Source organism: Mustela nigripes, chromosome 9 (assembly GCF_022355385.1).
Source record: "Mustela nigripes isolate SB6536 chromosome 9, MUSNIG.SB6536, whole genome shotgun sequence".
Classification (NCBI taxonomy): domain Eukaryota; kingdom Metazoa; phylum Chordata; class Mammalia; order Carnivora; family Mustelidae; genus Mustela; species Mustela nigripes.
The window spans coordinates 65,739,822-65,753,519 of NC_081565.1; positions in this window are offsets into that span (position 1 = coordinate 65,739,822).

Sequence of the window (13,698 nt, forward strand, 5' to 3'; positions counted from 1 at the left end):
AAATGTCACATCCTGTGTCTCCCGGCAGACCATGGTAGGCCCTCAGATACAGAATTATTATTCTCTGTATATTTGTGGAGACTCTTTTTAATTAGAGGATTTTTCCTTTCTCTAATCTTTTGCTTTTCTTTTAAAGAACATTCTTTGCCCATGTATCTAAGCCACATAAGCACATGTGTTTGGGGATTTTCCAGATTTCAAGGGGAAAAGAGAGGCACTCTTTGAACATATTTTCCAACCGTCTCAACTGATTAAGAGTCTATTTTATCTTCCATGTCTGTGAATAGTTTGCAAGTGATGTGTCCAAAGTCTTTTACCCTTAGATTCTATCTTGCGTCGTTAGCAAGGACTTCACTTGGGAATTGGCCACATTTGCACAGCGACTGCCCTGAAGTTTACATTTTGTGCAGGAAAAGTGAGTGGAATACATTAACAATACAAACAATATTTTGTAGGTTTTTAAAGGCAGTTAAGAAAACAAGCTAATTCTGATCACTTCCAATGAATTATTGACATTATAAATTCTAACAATAAATTGTGATTTTGTTTTATTGAACCACACATTTCAATGTTCCCTGCTAGGAAGCCCCTTGTTGTCAGCGTTTTAGTTATTAGATCTACCTGAAATCAAATGACATGTCTTGAATAATTTTCCTTCACATTTTCAACCAGTCTGTCACCCCATTTAATGACCTCTGACTCAGTCTTTAATTGTAGTAAAAAGCTGGTTGGCCTGCTCCCTCCCTTTCTTTCCACACAGAAGCCCGTTTTGACTTCTAAGGGCCTTCATGCTGCTTGACAAGTGCTGCTGATTGATTTGCATCCTCAGTCCAACCTGAGAGGTGACATGCGTTTCACAGAATGGCTGGAGAGGTCAGTGGGGGTAAGATGGACTAGCAAAATCCTTCCGTCCCATGTGGTTCAGTCAGTGTTCTTAGAAAGTAGGCCTTACCTGCTTGTCACAAAAGGAGGAAGGTGCTCACATTTTTGGCACGCCTACTCCATGACATTCCATGCTAAGCACTTTGAATGCATTACTTGATTTCATCCTCTAAGGACGCCCAAGACAAAAGTACCATTGTCCCAAGAACTTCCTTTTCTACTTAGAAGAGCAGAAATTTTGGCTGAGGACCATCTGATCCCAACGAGCATATGAGTGTATGTAAAGGAATTGGTCCCTTAAAGCCAATAAACTACCCACAACATCATTGAAAGAAAAGCAGCAACAATTTCACAAGCCAACCACTGCAATGCAATTGAATATGTTGTTGAATTTAAGAATTGTCTTACAAGCAGTACTGTAACCAATCGTAGTAAATAGTTTTGAGGAAAATGATGATAGAGCCAAAAACTCTTGTAAACTGAATATTTTAGAGGCTCAGATGGAGATTAAGTCAGGGGCTTGTTTCCCCCTTTCTTTTTTGAGAGCTCCCCAGGGGAAGTTATGTTCTGATCAGCCCCGAAATGGGGTGGGATGGTGAGTCATTGCTTCCCAGTAAGTCCATCTGGGTTTGTAGTAACAATGGGAGAGAAGCATTGCTAGACTCACTTTCGGAACTCAGAGAGTCAGCTACATCTAGCCTCTTCCCCCACCGCTTCTGAGTACAGTAACAGAAACTGCTCCAACAGATTCTGGCCATCATCCCCTCTGCGTGGAGAAGCCACCTCTGCTCGTACATCCAGCATCAGAAAGGCCTTCCCTGTTTCCTTGGATGAGACTTCCCTGGTCACTGTCCTCACCCAACTCCATGTCTGCCTCAGTACATCGGAATCCCTGCTCTGCATGTTAACTTACTACTAGATGTCAAACCTTCTGAACACAGTGTGTCTTTTCAGTGTGGCATCCCCTTGGCTTCCCTGAGTAATTTTGCATGTTTTTCGAATGAATGACTCTCATTGGAACCCAGTCTGAGGTCCACAAATGATACTTAAGCAGTAATAGTAAGAGACAAGTGGGCAAAAATGTTGCCTTACTGACTTCATTTTTAACTGGACTACAGAATTCTAGAATGCTGATGGAACTTTGTGTTTTGGGGCCTCAGTCTGCTCATCTACTAAATGTGAGTTAGAATAATGAACTCTGAGCGATGTCATCAACAGCTAGAAAGAGCTAGGGCCAGGAGTTGATCCTCAATCTCTGGATTCAGCCCAGTTTTCCTTAGATCACAGGTCCAATGGAATCTTCCTAACCTAGGTTTGACCTTGTAGCCAAATCTTAACAATCTGAACTCCAGTAAGGCCTTTGGGCCCTGATCATTAGCAACATTACATATTCAGATATGAAACAGTGTCAGATAATGAAGACCACAGACTCTGTGGTACTGGAAATAATGAAAAAGAAAATATTTCCTTCTTCCCTTCATTCTGTTTACGAACTGTGGCTACATGTGTCAAAATACACTTGAGATATGAGATATTGTCAATGAGAAAATACCCACAATATCCTGAATGTAAGTTCCAAAATTTAAATTTTAACTAGAGGAATGTAGGTGATATTAAGAAGGGTTTATAGTTATTGATGGACTTATTATTGTCTTCCAGGTAAAAGAATGTATGAATTCAACCTATAGGTTAATCACAAGGAACAATAAAGTATACTGCAAAAACAGAATCACTGGATGCAGACAGAATTTCTTTAGGCCTAACTTTGTCCTGCAAATAACAGGAAGAAAAAAAAAGTAACTTCAGAGTATATCATAACCAATTCAAAAGAACGACTTCCTTAAGTATAAAATCGAAATACTTTACAAAGTAGAAGATATTTTAACTTCAGGTGGTATTCAGCTGTCTTTACACTGCCCTTTTTGTTACTATGAAAGTACAGTAAAGGAGACTTAGCCCTGTAGGAATGAGATATGTTCTTTTTTGTTGAAGAGAGTTCCACTTTCATGATTTCCCACAAAACAGCTGCAAAAATACCTACAGTAGGGCATCTGGAATTCTTAAAAGTGACTTGAGGATTTGTGGCTAATGAAACATTGTGAAATAACACTCACCATGTTGTAAAAAAATACCCTTAACCATTTATTGGCATTCTTCAAGACAAAAATGAAAGGTGCCCTAAACACAGTCACCTAGCTTGATTAGAACAAAACACTGAAGTGACAAATAGTAGAAATAGATGCCTTGCCAGAAATAGATCTGGACGTAGTGAGACATTTAAATCTCCTTTAAAGGTTCTGAGAACAGTGTGGTAACATCCAAATGTGATAGTTGTAACTTGAAGTGTTTGGTCAGATTCCAGGGCATCATCGGTAATAGCTTACATGTTCTTAATAAAACATGGTTTCCTATTGAGACCAAGCCCTGTTCCCAGAAAAAAAAAAAAAAAAAAAAAAAAAACCGGGGGGGAAGGGAGGAAATTTTCTTAAAGATGTTTTTCATTCTTACCTCTCACAAAACAGGACTATCAAAATGAAAGCAGTGGCCTTTCCATGAGAACTGGAGTGAAATAAACCATGTATTGTTCCATCTTAAAATGAAACATCTGGCTGATTTAAGAAGAAACCCGGCTTAATTATTCCTGAGTATCTAACAGAGAGAGGTTAACTTCAAAATCTATATGTCTTTCCAGGGTGGACGTGGAAGAAAAAAAAATCATAAAGTTATTTTTGACTCAAGAAAGTAGATCTGGAGGTAATTTAGTGAACACAAATTACCTCTGACAAGGGAAAAAATAATTTATTCTCCTGGTGAGTCTTTTTATATGACGAGGCAGTGTGGAGCTGTCAGCAGGGAAAAGGCATTGGATGGATTTAAAGATAATTGAAATCCAAGTCCAAAATCCTGTAAGATATCCAAGGTATCATATGGAGCTGAGAAGTCTCATTTCCCAGCTGAAGCATGAGGGTGAAACTATGAGATATACGTTCAGGTGAAGGAGAGTTTATAGCCAAGAAAGAAATAGGTTGGAAGGATAACCAACTCTGATGTATTTCTTAACAAATTCCTCTTTTAGCTTCACTTTTAGTTTGCTGAATTCCCCACCCTCCCACCGGGTCCTCAGTCTAAGTAAGGATCTCTTCTCCCCAGAGTATTTACAGATGTCTAACTGCAGGGAAGAGCTGAGGAATAGCTGACCGAGAAGAGCTATTCCTCAGCTCTTCCCGGTGCTCCCCTGATGGCTCCTTCCGGCATTGTGGACCTTGGTCACTCTACATAAACCACTTGGAATGGTGATGTCCCTTCTCTGATGGAACCATGGGACGTGGGTGGGTGGGAAGGGACACTGATTTGATTCCTAGCCACACTTCCCCTCAACGTCCTTTCCCTCTTCTCTAGTTGGCCATCACTCATGACTAGGGCACTATGAAGCAATTACATCCTGGAAGCACGAAGCTTACGACTGTGCTCCAAATCTGTCTCCTCCCATAGTTCTAGGGAAAAGAACCCATAGTTGGAGGGAAAAGCACAAAGGGTTTGAGACTCGCTGAAGTTTTTAACCTTGACCACCCAGCCCACACTTCTCTCAACCATTTCTTCTTCTAATCTCCATGGTGGGAAACTCCACTACCTTTTGGGAAACCCCAATCCTCCTCCCAGCCTTCTCCTGAAGTCTGTCCTCTTCTCTTACCAGCCCTCTATTTCCTCCAATTTCAAAGAGTTACTCTCTGAGAGGAAGGGGCACTGAAAGGGAATTGTAATTGCTGGTCTTTGGCACTTCAAGCCATCTACCCTTTTTGCATGATGGAGCCACTATTGATTTGAACATGCAGATCTATCTCACAGAACATATTTTAAATATCAGAGAGAGTATCACCTAAACTTACAAGGAAGAAGAATAATTATCAGACTACCTCATAATTCGCAAAACTGCCTCTCTCACAATGGAGTAATATTTCACTGTTATTCAGAGCACTATTAATGTCATTTCTTGGTCCTCAACAAATGTCTCCCCCTCACCTTTCTGTCTACCATCTACTAAGAATAACCATGTAAGACTGGTTAAAACACTGCTTTTGGGGCACCTGCGTGGCTCAGTTGTTAAGTGTCTGCCCTCAGCTCTGGTCATGATCCCAGGGTCCTGAGATGGAGCCCTACGTTGGGCTCTCTGCTCAGCAGGAAGCCTGCTTCTCCCTCCCCCACTCCCCCTGCTTGTGTTCCCTCTCTCACTGTGTCTTTCTCTGTCGAATAAATCAATAAAACCTTAAAAACAACAACAACAACAACACTGCTTTTCCTACAGAAATTCTTAGTAGATGTTTTCAAGTTTACAAATAACTTAAATTCTTACCCAAAGGTCATTAAGGTTGGTCTCTTTCTGAGCTAAGAAAATTATAGTGACATTTGAAATTATTTTATTGATGAATATAGCTAGTTGTCAATCATCTAATTAGATGTGAGACAGGTGGCCATATGGATAACCTAAAATAATTTATGCTCAAAATAATCTTAGTACACTGGGGTGTGTGTATATGCATGTGTGTGTGTGTGTGTGTGTGTGTGTGTGTGTGTGTATGTATGTTGGAAGTAAGATATGTAACAAATTTGAAAATTTACATTAACTCACATAACACTGAAGCTCTACTCTAAAAACTGAATGCAAGGGGCACTGAAAACTGGCTGCACATTTATGGCAATTCTTCAATGCAACTTCCATATTTCCACAAATTGAAGCGATCTACCTCATTACCCAGAATATTCTGTAACTCAGGCACATGCTATATCCAGCCCTGTGGTTCTCAGTCTTTCTTGGAGGAAGTATGTACGTAAGTAGTAGCAGTCATAACAGAAAGAGTAGTAATAGTAACAATAGACATGGGGATGGCCCACACAAGGTAGACCACCAAGTGCTTTCCATGGCAAAATAGCTCAGAAAAGGCAAATTTTGTGTGGAACCAAGAAAGAAGTTCTGTACATTCAGGACCTACCTTAAGCAAACTAACTTATTTCTGTTGGTTGTTTGTGTCTTACCATGGATCGGGTTGTACAACAAATTGTTTGCTCAACACAGCCCACAAAATTAGGGGATCAGAAGTTCCCTTCCATTAACTCTACATTTTCTTGCTATAACTTCTTGGTTTCATGCTTCTGCATTTATTGTTTCCATTGGGTGAGAAGAACTGGGGCAAGAAGAGCACAAAGGGACCAGGAAATGATGTCTGATGATAATACTTTAGCCACACTAGAGGGAAGAGGAGCTTGGAATCAGAAGCTTGAGGCACCACTGCAATCACAACATGTAGGCAATTACCCACACACTATGTGATCTGCCATGTTTACACCAGGTCATTGAGAACTGAGTTTACTTTGAAAGGGCATTTGATTGTTTGTAAGACTTATATAAATGCACCATATAAGAGAAATGGAATTATATCTACGTTGAGAAGAAATCAATAAATTCATAGATCAGAGTTAGTTTTCAATTACAGTATAAAGATGAAATAAATTACATAATTAAAATGAAGACATTTGATTTTATTTCAGAACTGATATTAATTTAGGGGCTCAAAATTTTGCTGAAAATGAATGCAAAATGACCACGTGGCTTTGAAACTATAGCAAATTTTTAAAATCTGCTCTATTACTGGCTACTTTTTACTTTTGAGAATAAAAACATTAATTCCTAGCCATGATTTTGATTTGTTTTGATAGTTTTCTGATCATTCCAAGGACCTCTGGGGAATTCTCAATTTTAAATCCCCTGGAAAAAAATACAGGTACTCATCATCCAATATTTGATTATTTGACTATTTTGGGGTAAATGAGAGGTTTAGGTGGAGATTTGAAATTAAAACAGATAATTTAATGTTCCACCTCACTTAATAAAATTAATTCCAGTTACTAAGTTGGGAGAGAATCTTCTAGAAGAGGTTATAATTAAAATAAGAGCTTCTCATCAAGACAGGGCCTCGGGACTTTGGCTCTGAGGTGTAGCCTTATTTCCAAGAAAAGAAAATAAGCTTTACGCAGTCTTTGAACCTATTTTCACTGCTCTAAGAAAGAAAGCACTAGAGCCAGAGAGAGAGAAAGGGAGGGAGAGAATTTTAAGGAAACTATGACGCATTAGGGATAAAAAGAAAGAACATCTGTGGGATAATTAGCAAATTCCTTCATGAAGAGAACATTTGAAACTTTAAAGTTTTCAACACCAACTAGACCACATTGCTTTCAAAAATACTGTTTACTATTATTTTCTACTCTAAATTCAGTAAATTCAGGGACTTCTTTAAAGAACAAAGTAGGGGAGGAAGTAAAGTACCTTCCTCTGTAAGTAACATTTAAAATCTATCATGAAGTTTTGGTATTTTGTTTCCACTGAAGAGGGGAAAGAATTTTAAAAATAATTTGCCAGGTTGCCTTGTATTCAATTTTGCACCAAATTAATTTGATATCTGAAAGTAATATTTTTTAACAAACAGAGCAAACTATATATTTTATCTCTTTCAGTTGCTAAAGAAAGTTGGGGAGTGAATGGTATGTTTAACCATACAAACATACAAGTACTCTGGGAATGGTCGAGTCCCATATCCAGCGGGGGTTCTGGAGAACTGGTGGCTTATTAGCCCACAAGACTGTCTGGAGATGGTAGGTTTTATACACAGTATTTTAATAATAAAACTATACTTTAAGCACAAAAGGATAATGAAGCCTACTTCCTATCTGAGCAATGAGATGAAAACAAACTGAAAGTCCGGCAACATACCCCAACAGGGCCAACAGTAAGAAGGGCTGAATTCCCCTTCCCTAAGGTAGTGGGAAAAACAGGAAGTGGAGAGAAGCAGGAAGTGGAGAGAAGCAGGAAGTGGGGAGAAGCAGGAAGTGGGGAGAAGCAGGAAGTAGCTCAAGCAGCAGAGGCTGGAAAGGCCATGGCTTTACCCCTTACTCTTCTGTGATTCTTTGCTACTGTTTCCCTCTTCCCTTCCTTTCTCTTTCTCTTCCACTCCTTTCTTCTTCTCATGCTTTCCTCTGACCCTGCACTGGGTCTACCACATCCTCCTCTGAACCTGTTACTGCAGTTGGACCACCTCTTCTGTGCTGGGGTTGGCAGGAGAGGGAAGAAGAGGGCAGGAGAGTGGAAAGCAAGGTCCTGGCAGGGAATCAGGGAAAAGTAGTGTCCCATATTTGTTATTCCAAACTCTGACTTTAGTCTCCATAAGGAAGTAGATGATTTTAGTCTTTGAAACTGCACTATTCTATGGCAGCCCTCAAAACTCATGATTTTTGTTAGAAAAAAGAACTTGCATGCATGGCCTTCAGTAAAGCAAAATACCTGCAATTATTTGGTCACCACAGTTCCTAACCAGTGGCTTATTGACTCATGCATGATGTCATGAAAAGTTACAAAATGTTGCTTTTACTACTCTGCCCTTTCATATCTTCCTCATCCTTTCTAGTGAATTTGTTATCCTTCTGGTTCTGTGTAAGAATCAACACATTCTCACCTCTTCAACTGCTTTGTGCATAGTATGTGCCCAATGAACACTTGTAGAACTGAAAGATCCTCTAGCACAGATCTCACCAAAATCTTATATCAAAGGTAATTCATACACATATCAAATAATTCCTAAGTGATATTAAAAATATATATATAATTATATCTATCAATGTCCAACCAGGAAAATAGAAACCTTAAGTAGATGATAGAAGCTGACTAGAGCAGGAAGTTGCTACCTCTCCGAGGCCGGAGGAATAGAGAGAAAGGTGTTGTCTGTGTCCAAGGTCAAATAACAGGAGGCAATGAGAATCATGGCAGTCCAGTGGGTTCTGGAGGCATGGGAGAAACACAGTTCTTGTGGGGGATGTTGCCGAAGGCAAAGAGGGAAGAGGGAAATGACCTGGTTTCAACCTTCTTTCCTTACCCACTAGCTCAGACTTGGGCCTCCCATTAGCCAAACACTGCTGGGAGACAATTAATGGGAAACAGGGCATAGGAATAAACCTCCCAGTGATAGAGAACAGAGAATGGATCTGAGAGCAAAGAGCCCAGGTCTACACAGCGACAGAGTGTTAGCTTTGTTAAGATTAACACTGAATGTGTGCTTGGAGGTTCCTCAAAAAGTTGAAAATAGAGCTATACTACTACCCAGCAATTGCACTACTGGGTATTTACCCTAAAGATACAAACATAGTGATCTGAAGGGGCATGTGCACCTGAATGTTTATAGCAGCAAGGTCCACTATAGCCAAACTATGGAAAGAACCTAAATGTCCATCAACAGATAAATGGATAAAGAAGATATATATATATATATATATATAATATATATATATTATATATATATATACACATACACATACACACACACACACACACACACACCACACACACACACAATGAAATACTATGCAGCCATCAAAAGAAATGAAATCTTACCATTTGTGACAATGTGGATGGAACTAGAGGGTATTATACTTAGCGAAATAAGCCAATCAGAGAAAGATAATTATCATATGATCTCCTGATATGAGAAAGTTGAGAGGCAACATAGGGGTTTGGAGGGTAACAGAAGAATAAATGAAACAAGATGGGATCGGGAGGGAGACAAACCATAAGAGACTCTTAATCTCACAAAACAAACTGAGGGTTGCTGGGCGCGGTGGGTAGGGAGAGGGTGGTGGGGTTATGGACATTGGGGAAGGTATGTGCTATGAAGTGTGTAAACCTGGAGATTCACAGACCTGTACCCCTGGGGCTAATAATACCTTATATGTTAATTTATTTTTAAGTTTAAAAAAAAAAAAGATTAACACTGAATGTAAAATAAATTCAGGAAGAAGCACTGTTGCTCCTGACACATTATACCATGAGAGCCCAATACATTTTTATGTATCATACCTATACTTACATGTTATCACATATCAGGATGACTCAAAGAAATCACCGACAAGCTCATATGCAAAATCAAGATGAGGGGTATTTGAAATGGCATCCAGTGATTTTAGAGTTATTTCTCTTCAGTGTTGCCTAAACAATCAGAAAGGATTACTCCACACACATGTGATGTTGTTGGAATCATTACCCTGAATCAAAGGCAGCGAACTACTTAATCTTCATTTTCTTTAGAAAAGCAAAGGTTGGCAGGCCTGGGAAACCGACGGCCTACAGAATGCATATTTCCCACCAAGCCATTTTGCCTGGCCTTTTTACCAGTTCTGCAAGCTTATGGTGTCTGGCTTGTGGCTAGACCACAATTCTTACAGCAATTGGCAAGTCGGGGCTGTGCCAGACTGACTTCACCATGATGATATCACAGTTGGGTTGCTGGTCTCAACAGGCTGATGTCAAAGCCAGCCCATTCCTCCAACCTGCGCGGGCTGTTGGCTGAAATAATTGGCCAACATTCAGCCAGGGACTAAAAAGACCAAAGGATTATTTTAGGCACCAGTAGACTAGTTTCACAGTACCAGCTGCTGTAAGTAAGCACCTTAGACTTTGTCATGGGCAGTGAGGCAAGAGCCTGGAGTCAGAAAGATCTAGTTCCTAATCCCAGTTCTTTGGCTTACTAGTTACATGGCACTGGGCATTTCAAGTCTCTCATCAATAAAATGGAAGGATGAGGTTAAGATTAAAGACACCATGTGCCTGTCTATCCAGGACAGTATAACAGAGTCTGAATTCAACCAGTGAGACCCACTGTAAATGGGAATGTTAAGTAAAAAAGAATTCATTGATAATATTGATAACCCAGGAAGGAGACAGTTTTACAAGATGAAATTTTGGCTCAATCACTAAAATAAAATTACAGTGTAAATGGCCAAATTATTTGTCCCTGTGTGTTTAAGTGATGTATGCTTGCCTGGCTCAAGACAAAAATGTGACCTAGGCCACTTGTGGGGCAACTGACACTCGAGACGGTGTTTCCTGCACTTCTTGGTGGTGGTCCTGGTCTCTGAGCTCAGCCGCCCTTGCAAAGGAACATTCCAAACTGGCTCATTAAATAGGAAGTCATTAACAATCCTGATTCCCCTGATTTTATTACTAATGAGAAAAACCAGTTGGGTTAAAGATTGTTTTACTTTAGGGGTGTCTGGGTGGCTCAGTCAGTTAAGCATCTGCCTTTGGCTCACGTCATGATCCCAGGGTCCTGGGATGGAGCTCCACATTTCCCTCTCCCGCTCCCCCTGCTTGTGCTCTCTCTCTTTGTCAAATAAATAAGTATATAATCTTTATCTAAAAGAAATATATATATACCTATACATATATAATTTTCTTTTCTTTTCTTTTTTTTTTTTACACTTTAGATGTGCAGATTGTACTGTCATGGCTGGAAATTACATGGATGTGCTCCTGTTTGCCATAGGATAAATGTAGAGATTTCTAATACCACATCCTCTGGCTTCAAAATCTGAATATTTCTCTCCTTTTCCCTGTCCTCCGCCTCTTTGCTCTTCCTCCTGGTGTTTCTTCCACCACCTGGGCACTCTCACACGCACATCGATTGCTCACCATGAAACAAGACACATTGAATCATTTGTTGCACAGCACGCAACAGGCCATCCTCAAAAATGTGATGCACATCCAAGTAATTATTTAAGGATTTTGTTCTTTCAAAATTTGAGAACTCTGCACACGAGGAGAGTCCAAAAATCTCAGCAACTGCTTTTCTTTCGGGGGCATGTCGACATATTTGGCAAATAATTCCCTAAACACTATGTGATGTTTGAAGTTGTTTTCTATCTAGACAATGTGTGTGGTTTGGAAGTCACATTTGTGCAGCATGCTTTCCTACACTGGCTGGTTAGGTGACCAGAAATAAAAAGCATGTCTTTAAAAATTCACTCTTCCAGTGCCTATCTCCCACAATCAAGGGGGTTCATTGCATTCCAACTTTACATTTTTTTTTCCCTCTAACACCCTGTGTGGCCTTGCTCAGTTTAGATTTGAACCCAGTTCAAAAAAGCCTAAGTCCAGAAAAGCATTGTGCAAGACCCATGTTTACGCTGCATTGTACATTCTTAGCAACGCTGGCAATTTCACCCATAAACATCAATCTCAATTTTATGAGATGACCCATCAACTTCTCAGCAAATATGACAAACTGAAAGGCAAAAATTGAGAAAATACTAAATGAAGAAATGCTTCCCCAGAAGTTTATGTAAGACGATGATCACAACATATTGATCAGCTCTATGGAGCAAACATATGCAGAGTACCTACTTTGGACATTTCAACTGTTGTTGCTAGGTGTTTGGAGGAACACAAATGTGAGCAAGACTCGAGGCCCTCACTCAGAAAAATCATATTTCAGTCCTGAAGGCTTTGTTCTCCCTGAGAGTTTATCACATCCAACTTTAAATTATCGATCACTAAGAAAATCACTGTGTGGTCTTTATCAGAGGGTAAAAAGAAATTAATCTTGTAAAGTATAATACAACTAATGATCGGATTACTTCTGTTCTAAATGACCTTATTAAGCTTTAAAGATGGATAAAAGAAGTGTAGTTTTGTTAACCAATTCCTCAAATTTCCTTATATTTATTCGTGGAATTTTATCACCATAATGATAAGTGAGCACTCATTTTACATGGATAACTTTTTTTTGTTCTCAGAATAGCCCTTGAGATCAGGTTCCAGTTATCTATTGCTGTGTAGCTAACCAACTTCAACTTAGAGTATGAAAGAACAACCATTTGTCTATGCTTACAGATTCTGTGCTTTAGGAGCTCAGACTCAGAGGACTTATTTCTGCTCCACAGTGTTTAACACCTCGTCTGGGAAGACTTGAACAGATGGAGGGCTGTTCTAGACAGCTAGAATCACCTGGATGCTTCTTCCCACATCACACAAGTCTGCCACCTGGTGGGATGACTGAAGACTGGCTCCAGGTAGAACAATGGATTGGAGAACCTATCCTCATGGACTTGTCTCCATGTAGCTTGGGGATCCTCACAACATGGCAACCTCAAAATCCTTGAATGTCTTAAATGGCAGCTCTGGATTCCAAGAGTGAGTGTTAATGTGAGCAAGACAGAAACTGGATCATTTTGTATGACGTAGGCGTGGGAGCATTGTTTCCACTGTATTCTATGGGTTGGAGCAGTCGTAACCTGCTCAGAGTCCAACGGAGGGGACAGAGACTTTCCTCTAGATGGAAGGAGTGTCAAACAATTTGTGACCACATTTTTAAAATGCTGTAGATTGCTCTTCTTATTACTTGCATTTTACAGATGGGGAAAATGAGGCATGGAGATGCAAAGTCACTTGTCCAAGACGTGCTAATGTAATCCTCCCAGGTACTGTTTGATCTTCTTGGACACTCGGCAGTATAATGCACATTCCTTGTCTTTCCTATTCTCTCAAGTTCTCACTCAATTCACTCCAATCAAGTTTCATCCGCCATTTTACTCATCAAGGTCACTAATGACTGAAATCTTGCTCTACCCAATGGTCACTTCTCAGTCCTTGTCTCATCTAACCTTATGGCACTATGAGACATGATTAATTGTTCCTTGTTTTCGAATTTGCTTTTTCGCTTGGCTTCACATTTCTTGTTGCCATTGTACTCCTTGTTTGCTCCTTCTCTCTCTAAACTCATTCTTTTAGGGGATCTCATCTAGTGCCTTCACTCAAAATTGCATCTCCTGACTTGACATTTTCAATGTTAGTCTTTTTCCAATGTCCATGTGTGTATAGTCACTTGGTTGTTCAACGAGCATTACAACCTTAACTTGACCCAGGAGCACTTCTGACTTCCCATCCCCCAAACCTGGTCAGTTTTAGTCAGAAAAATCAGCATAGGTTATGGAAACTCCAAA